The 8552-nt window shown below is 39.0% G+C and overlaps 1 long non-coding RNA gene across 2 annotated transcripts in view; it reads left to right on the top strand.

Annotated features, from left to right (window-relative positions):
- Positions 1-518: 518 nt before the first annotated feature.
- LOC103671395 overlaps positions 519-8552 on the top strand; it is a 14195-nt gene continuing 6161 nt past the window's right edge. Inside the window, exons 1-2 of one of the 2 annotated variants that reach the window (XR_570878.2) lie at positions 519-558; positions 7956-8141. This is a non-coding gene — a long non-coding RNA (uncharacterized LOC103671395). Of the gene's footprint in view, positions 559-7240; positions 8142-8552 lie in introns of those variants that run through there. The other variant, XR_570877.2, reaches the window with a different exon arrangement.

The following is an 8552-nucleotide window of genomic DNA, read 5'->3' as shown; positions in this document are numbered from 1 at the left end:
TATATCCCCATGACTTATTTATTTTGGAAGTTCGTATCTATTGACCCCCTTCACCCATCTCACCCCCCCCTTCTCTGGGAGCCACCAATCTATTCTCTGTACCTATGAGCTTGTTCTGTTTATTAAGATTCTACATATAAGTGAGATCACATGGTATTTGTCTTTCTCTGTCAGACTTATTCCACTTAGCCTAATGCCCTCAAGGCCCACCCATGTTTTTAAATGGCAAGATTTCATTCTTTTTAATGGCTGAAAAATATTCCATTGTGTATCTCACAACATATATGTGATTTTATATATATATATATTACAATTTAAAAAGTCTGTCTTATGGCTGAATAATATTCCATTGCATGCATATATATATGCAATATATATATTGTAAATAACGCTGCTGTGAACATGGTGGGTACATATGTGCATATATCTTTTTGAGCTAGTGTTTTCATTTTCTTCAGATAACTACTCAGAAGTGGCTGCACCATTTTATATTCCCTCCAACAGTGCACAAGGGTTCCATTTTCTCAACATCCCTGGAATAAATCCTACTTGATCATGGTGTGTGATCCTTTTAATGTAATGTTGAATTCACTTTGCTAATATTTTGTTTAGGATTTTTGCATCTATGTTTATCAGGAAATTGGCCTTTAATTTTTTTTTCATGTGGTGTCCTTGTCTGGTTTTGATATCAGGTAATGCTGGTCTTTGTAAAATGAGTTTGGAAATGTTCCCTCCTATTCTGTTTTTTGGAAGAATTTGAAAAGAATTGGTATTAATTCTTTGAATGTTTAGTAGAACTTACCAGTGAAGCTGTTTTGTCCTGGAATTTTGTTTGTAGGTAGTGTTTAAATTACTGATTCAATCTCCTTACTAGTAATTAGTCTGTTGAGATTTTCTGTTCATGATTCAGTCTTGGAAGATTGTATGTTTCTAGGAATTTACTCATTTGTTTTACATTGTCCAATTTGTTGATGTGTGATCGTAGTAGTCTCTTGTGATCACAAATTTGTATTTCTGTGGTATCAATTGTAACATCTCCTCTTTCATTTCTGATTTTATTTATTTGAGCCTTTTCTCTTTTTTTCTTGATGAATCTAGCTACGGGTTTGTCAATTTTGTTTACCTTTTCAAAAAACCAGCTCTTGGTTTCATTGGGTTTTTTTTTTATATATCTTTTTAGTCTCTATTTAATTTATTTCTGCTCTGATCTTTATTTTCTTTTTTTCTAGTAACTTTGGACTTCATTTTTCTTCTTTTTCTAGTTCCTTGAGGTCTAAAGTTAGGTTGTTTGAGATTTTTCTTGTTTCTTAAAATAGGCATTTTATCACTGTGAACTTCCCTCTAATAACAGCTTTTGCTGCATCCTGTAAGTTCTGGTAGGTTGTATTTCCATTTGTCTCAAGGTGTATTTTGATTTTGCTTTTGATTTCTTCATTGATCCATTGGTTTTTCAGTAGCATGTTGTTTAATCTCTACATATTTGTGAATTTTCTAGTTGCTTTCTTGTAATTGATTTCTAGTTTCATAACCATTGTGGTTGGAAAAGATGCTTGGTATGATTTCAGTCTTTTTAAATTTGTGAAGACTTGTTTTGTGGCCTAATATATGATGTATCCTGGAGAGTATTCCATATACACTTGAGAAGAATGTGTTTCTGTTGCTTTAGGATGGAATGTTCTGTATATATCTGTTAAGTCGTCTGATCTAAGTTTTGTTAAAGCTGATGTTTCCTTATTGATTTTCTGTCTGGATTTTATGTGAGTGTGTATTAAAGTCCTCTATTATTATTGTATTGCTGTCTATTTCTCTTGTAGATCTGTTAATATTTGCTTTATATATTTAGATGCTTCCATGTTGCCAGCGTAAATATTTTATGTATGTTATAGCCTCTTGTTGGATCGACCCCTTTATCATTATGTAATGTCCTTCTTTATCTCTTATTACAGTCTTTGTTTTAAAGTCATTTTGTCTGATATAAGTATAGCTACCCAGCTTTCTTTTGGTTTCAATTTGCACGGCACATCTCTTTTTATCCCTTCATTTTCAATCTGTGTATGTCCTTACATCTGAAGTGAGTCTGTTGTAGGCAGCATATAGAGGGATCTTGTCTTTTTATCCACTCAGCCACTCTATGTCTTTTGACTGGAGAATTTTTCCCATTTACATTTAAAGTAATTATTATTGTGGCAAAAAAAATCACATAACATAAAACTTGCCATCTTAACCATTTTTAAATGTACAGCTGAGTAGTGTTAAGTATGTTCATATTCTTGTGAAACAGATCTCCAGAACTTGCATCTTCAAAATTAAAACTCTGTACCCATTGAACATCTCTCCTTTCTCCCACCCCCCACCCCAGGGTCACCACCCTTCTATTTTCTGTCTTAATGCATTTGACTTCTTTGGATGCCTCATATAAATGGAATCATACAATATTTGTCTTTTTGTGACTGGTTTGTTTTACTTACCATAATGTCCTCAAGGTTCACCCATGTTGTAGCATGTGTCATACTTTCCTTCCTTTTTGAGGCTGAATACTATTCCATTTTATGTTTTTATCACATTTTGTTTATCTACTCATCCATTGATCAACTCCTCGGTTGCCTCCATTCTTGGCTCTTGTGAGTAGTGCTGCTGTGGACTTTGGTGTATAAATACCTCTTACTGTTTTAACTGTTGTAGAGCATAGGAAAATAAGAAAATCAACGTAACTCATTTTTATGAACACAACCTAATAAATCACGTGCACACACACATACACACACTTCACACCAAGCTCTTAGATGCATAAATCCTAAATAAAGCACTAACAAATTTATCAATATAATATAGTAAAGGAACATTAACTACCAGCATTTGTTGTCCATCCCTTGACGCATTAGAACTTAGAACACGTTAGTACTTGCCCATGATACTCAGCTAGTAAGTGGCAGGCTAGGATGGCAACCCAGGTCTGCCCAGCTCCAGAGCCCTGATGCATGTGGTGAGTTTGTTGAGAACATAACGATGGCCCCATGAAAGAAATCCACTAATATCATATTTCACAGAAGTAGGTCAATGGAAAAAAACAGACCTTAGAGTCTCTCATGAGTAATAAAATATTTGAAGATGAAAATCAACATTTGTTCTTTATTTTTGAAACTCCCCTAATATTAGGGGAAAAAAAGAAGCTTCATTAACGTGATAGATCTGAGAAAACACCCAGCATCATTCTTTTTTTTTTTTTTTTTAACTTCTAGTAGAGTTAACATACAATGTTTTACATTATTTTCGGGTATACAATATTGTGTAAAATGGTGATTCAACACACCCAGCATGCATCGGTCCTTTTTTTTTTTTTTAAGATTTTATTTATTTATTTGAGAGACAGCATGGGCAGGGGAGGGGTGGAGCAGAGGGACAGGGAGAAGCAGACTCCCCACTGAGCAGGGAGCCCAATGCAGGCTGGTCCCAGGACCCCAGGATCACGACCTGAGCCAAAGGCAGATGTTTAACCAACAGAGCCACCCAGGTGCTCCCAACATGCATCATTCTTAACAAAGAATGTCAGGGATAAGGCAGACCCATTCTAGCCACTATTATCTCATGGTGTCCTGAAAGGATAATCTAGCCAATGTTAATGAAGTAGGAGAAAGAGTTTACTATTGGAAAGGAGGCATAGTTCTTGGCTGCAAATTATCTACCTAGTATTCTAGAGATAGTTAATCCTGAAAAATGGTTAGACCTAATAAAGAGCAGCAATTGTCCACTAAAAGACATTATAAAACTTCTGAAATAGCTTTCCTAGTTCAAGAAGCAACCAGTTAGGGACACTGGGGTCGTTCAGTTGGTTGGGCGTCTGCCTTCAGCTCAGGGCTCAGGTCATGATCTCGGAATCTGGGATCGCCCCGTGTCAGGCTCCCTGCTTAGCAGGGAGTCTGCTTCTCCCTCTCTCTCCCTCTGCCCCTCCCTCCCACTCGTGCTCATGCTCACTCTCTTTATCTCAAATAAATCTTTAAAAAAAGAAACAAACAAACAAATGACCAGTTGCAGTTGGGGGGAAAAATCTCTTTCATCCTAGCAACCAAAACTATAAAATATCTTGGAACAAAATTAACAGGAAATGTGCAAAACTTACAGGAAAAAAACCATTGAGCTTTATAGAAGGACATGAAGAAAAATGGAAAGGCAGATATGCTATATTCCATGAGTGAAAGACTTAGTGCTTTAAAGATGTTAATTCTTTTTTAATTGATCCATAAATTTAAATGCAAGGCTACAAAAATCTAATTTTTTCAAAGTAGGTTCCATACCTAGCATGGAGCTCAACACAGGCAGTTGAGATCAATTGTCAGATGCTTACCCGACTTAGCCATTCAGGTGCCCCTCATTTTTTTTTTTATAAGATTTTATTTATTTATTCGACAGAGATAGAGACAGCCAGGGAGAGAGGGAACACAAGCAGGGGGAGTGGGAGAGGAAGAAGCAGGCTCATAGCAGAGGAGCCTGATGTGGGGCTCGATCCCATAACGCCGGGATCACGCCCCGAGCCAAAGGCAGACGCCTAACCGCCCTGCCACCCAGGCGCCCCCCCCTCATTTTTTTTAACTGGGAAATATTCTAAAACTAATCTGGAATAAGTGAAATAACCATTTTTTCAAAATCGAAAGAAGGATGTTGGGGGAAATTTTATGACCAGATAGCTCTTATTTTAAACCCGTAAGTTAAAATACCTGTAAGTTAAAATATTATACTTGTGGTACACTAATTTAAAAATTAGCAAACTTTATTGTTGAAGGAGTTAAGACTTAAAGAGATAAGTTGCCAAAGACCGCAGAACCCTAAATGAGTGGTGTTAGACTTCCAAACCCACACTTAACCACAACACAACACTGCCTTCCTAAAATATACGTGGGTACGTGTATTCATAAAACTATGAGAAAGAATCACATCTAAATATGAATACTAGTTATCCACCGATGAAGGAATTATGGCGTGATTATTTTTTTTCCTTCTATACTTTTTTTGAATTTTCCAAATATTCTACAGAGAACAATATTGCTTTTATAATTGAACAAAAAGAACAATGCCTGCTATTTTCAGAAACCAAAGCTCCACTGCCCCTTCAATGTGGGAATTCGGCCAAGATCTTATTCTTGGACAGCATCAGTGAAAGGGCCTTGGGAATGCTCTTGGGCGCAGCAGCAGAGGCATGTCATATATGGAAACCTTCCATTAGGATGACCTCACCACTGGAACCCATTCAACATAAACCTTGCCTGCAAGAGCTAGCAGAGATCTTTGGACAAAACCTGGAGGGTGGAAAGCCGAGAAAGAACTGACCTAAAGAAGAGAGAACTGGGCTCTTGGCCTGTAGAAGTCCTCTGTATCCATCTGGGCTTAGCAGGTCTCTGTGATCAGTTCCTAGGGAAGGATTACTTTCCCCATCTCATTCTCCTCCAGAAAAAATAACTCCCACAATGGCCAGAGGGTTATTTCTGTCTTTTTCCTGGGGCCTGAGTGAGACCTTGGTCGTTACTTGTGTTGGAGAAATAGTAATGGGTTAGTGGGTGAAAGAAGTGGAAACATCACCTAGACTAAAGGAGGTAAGACTATTCTTAGATATTCCTCAGTCGGTCCCTGTAGTTATCTTCCCGATTCCTGGCAGCCTCCTCTCTTCACCTCACTTTGCCTTAAGAACAGCACTGGCCCCTTTGCCACCTTGAACAGCTCTTAACAGCCCTGCTTGCCCTGCTTAAACATCTGTGTGTAGAACTCCTCTCCCTCAGCTTAGTGTTCTGTACTTTTCCCGTGGCTTTGGAGTTTTAAATTATTCTTAATTGAATCATGGTAGACTGGGGATAAGTTTTCACAAATATTTTAGCTCCCACTCCTAGTGTTGTTCTGTAAGCACAAAGCCTCTGATTACGACCCTTAGAACATAAACATGGCCTAGGAAGGGACCATATAATGAGAATAGAATGCTGTGTCAGTTTGAACTATTTTCGTTGCACTGACAAAATTCAATTCAGACTGGTGTTCAGGCACAGCTAGATCCAGGGCCCACTGTCATCAAGACTCATTTTGTTTTTATGTTTTGTTTTAAAGATTTCATTTTTAAGTAATCTCTACAACCAATGTGGGACTCGAACTCACAATCCTGAGATCAAGAGTTGCATGCTCCACTCACTGAGCCAGCCAGGCGCCCAAGACTCGTTTTGTATTCCTCTCTTGGTTCTTAGATACTCAGTGTTTCTTCATTTATATTTTTTATTTGTGTGTGTGTGTGTTCATTTAATTAAGTTTTTCCAATATGGTAGTTTTGATGGCTACAGGGTTATGTCCTATTGTCTTGGTAAGTCCAACAAGAAAAAGAGAACTTCTGTGTCCAACAGTTCCAAAACAAAGTCCTGGGCTTAAATTCAGTCATGGCTTTGGTCATCACTTCATCCCAGGACCAATCACTGTGGCCAGGGAGATAGACTGCTCTGATTGGCCAGGCCCGGGCCTCGTGCCTATACGCCAACTGAACCACATGCTCTGAGAGTGGGGGAGAATTCATTCTCCAAAGAAAAACCATGATGGCATTAAGAGCAGAAGGAGGAGTGGATGCTGGGCAAGCAAAAGGAACAGACGTCTACCACAGGTGCCTAGGAGAAAAAGCAAGGGCCTACCATCACTACTGTGGGCAGTATGACCTAAGGTGAACAGCTATTAAGATAGAAATGAATACACCAAGTGCTATTGGCTCTAAATAATAACACCAGAATTATGGGGTAATGACCCCTTCAGTCCCAAAAACCTGGGTCACACATCCAGGCCATTGGTCATTCATTCATTTAATTTGCATTTATTGAGTATCTATTGTGTGCAGAGCACTGTTCAAAGTACACAGAAGTAAATGCTGTGCTTTCTGTCTTCAAGGAGTGAATAATGGAATGAGATAAGGAGCCATACTCTCACGAAAGAGCACAGGAGCGGTTTCTAACTAATTGATGAGTGTACACGGGACGAGCGACAGCTTTACATATGCGTGTTGGGGGACCCAAGTATGGGAGAAATGAATGCACTTCAGTTAGACTCCACTTTTATAATTTCACTTGTACCCTTTATAATTATAGTTTATTTGTACTCCACCTTTAATTTTTTTTTTTTTAAGATTTTAGTTGTTCATTCGACAGAGAGACAGCCAGCGAGAGAGGGAACACAAGCAGGGGGAGTGGGAGAGGAAGAAGCAGGCTCATAGCGGAGGAGCCTGATGTGGGGCTCGATCCCACAACACTGGGATCACGCCCTGAACCGCCCTGAGCCGAAGGCAGACGCTTACGACTGAGCCACCCAGGCGCCCCCACCTTTAATTCTTTAAACAAATATTTATGCCCGCTAAGTGTCAAGACCCTGGACTCTGGATACCTAGTAGAAAGGTTTTCCAGGATATGTAAAATATTAGAAAGAGAAAAGAAATTGATTGAATGTGGGGGCAGATGATTATAGAATACATTCCCACTATGGATGAGCCACGAGATGTGTGATGTCATAAATAATATAAACGTGTATGAGGGACCCAAACAACACATAGAGGGCTCTGTTTTGTCGTGTGAAAGTTGGCACAATCTATAGTAAAATAGGTGTGTATTACCTATAACATATATAACACAGTGAAGTACAATGTGGAGAGCACAATATATGGTAAAATAATTCTGCTGGAACTCGGGTGCGGGCGATGGGGCAGCATACGGTTCAGCCCAGACACCTAGCTGTCTGCTAATCTAGCTTAACCTAGATGCTGGACCGCATGGATTTTGAACAACCCCAAGTTCCTTTTCAGTGGCATTTTAATAAATATTTAATGACAGCCAACTTGGAATTGTAATCTTTGGCAAGTGCTTGGGGGTGCAGCTGCCAATCTTTATTGGTGGCTGAGTAAGGTCCGGGGCTCTCAACTTTCAAACTGTTTTTGTTTTGTTTTAACACAGCTCACCAAAGTTTAGTAAGAGAGCCCATGGGCCACTTACTACATCGATTCCCACTTCACAGCAGAAAAGGAACTTGCTGTAACCACAAAGGGTTTCTGTACAAGCAACTTTGGAGAGTCAAATTTTGGACAATGTGGTTGTCTCCTTATTTATGAACTTGGGAATAACGTGGGAATACCTACCCAGGTAATCATTTCAATGTTCGAGGTTTTGATCTTGTAGCCCTTCTTTCTGCCCATAATTGGCTAGTGGAGTCTGTTGTATATACAAACTATTCTTTGTCCAGGAAAATAAAGCCCTACCATCAGAGGAAAAAAGAATATCTTTCTCCTTTCCTTCCTTCCTTTCTTCCTTCCTTCCTTCCTTCCTTCCTTCCTTCCTTCCTTCCTTCCTTCCTCCTTCTTCCTTCCTTCCTCCCTTTTTCTTTCTTTCTCTTTCTTTCTTTCTCTCTCACTCTCTCTCCTTTCTTTCTTTCATAGCAAGGGGCTACGCAACCAGCCCATCCAAAGATACTATCAGATTTTTTTTTTTTTTTTTTTGATGAGTGGAAAAGTACTGGTGTCAGAATTCAGCCTGGATCAGCCCTCAGGAAAGCTC

Source organism: Ursus maritimus, unplaced genomic scaffold (genome assembly GCF_017311325.1).
Source record: "Ursus maritimus isolate PB19 unplaced genomic scaffold, ASM1731132v1 scaffold_6, whole genome shotgun sequence".
Classification (NCBI taxonomy): Eukaryota; Metazoa; Chordata; class Mammalia; order Carnivora; family Ursidae; genus Ursus; species Ursus maritimus.
This window is presented reverse-complemented; position numbering and strand designations above follow the sequence as displayed.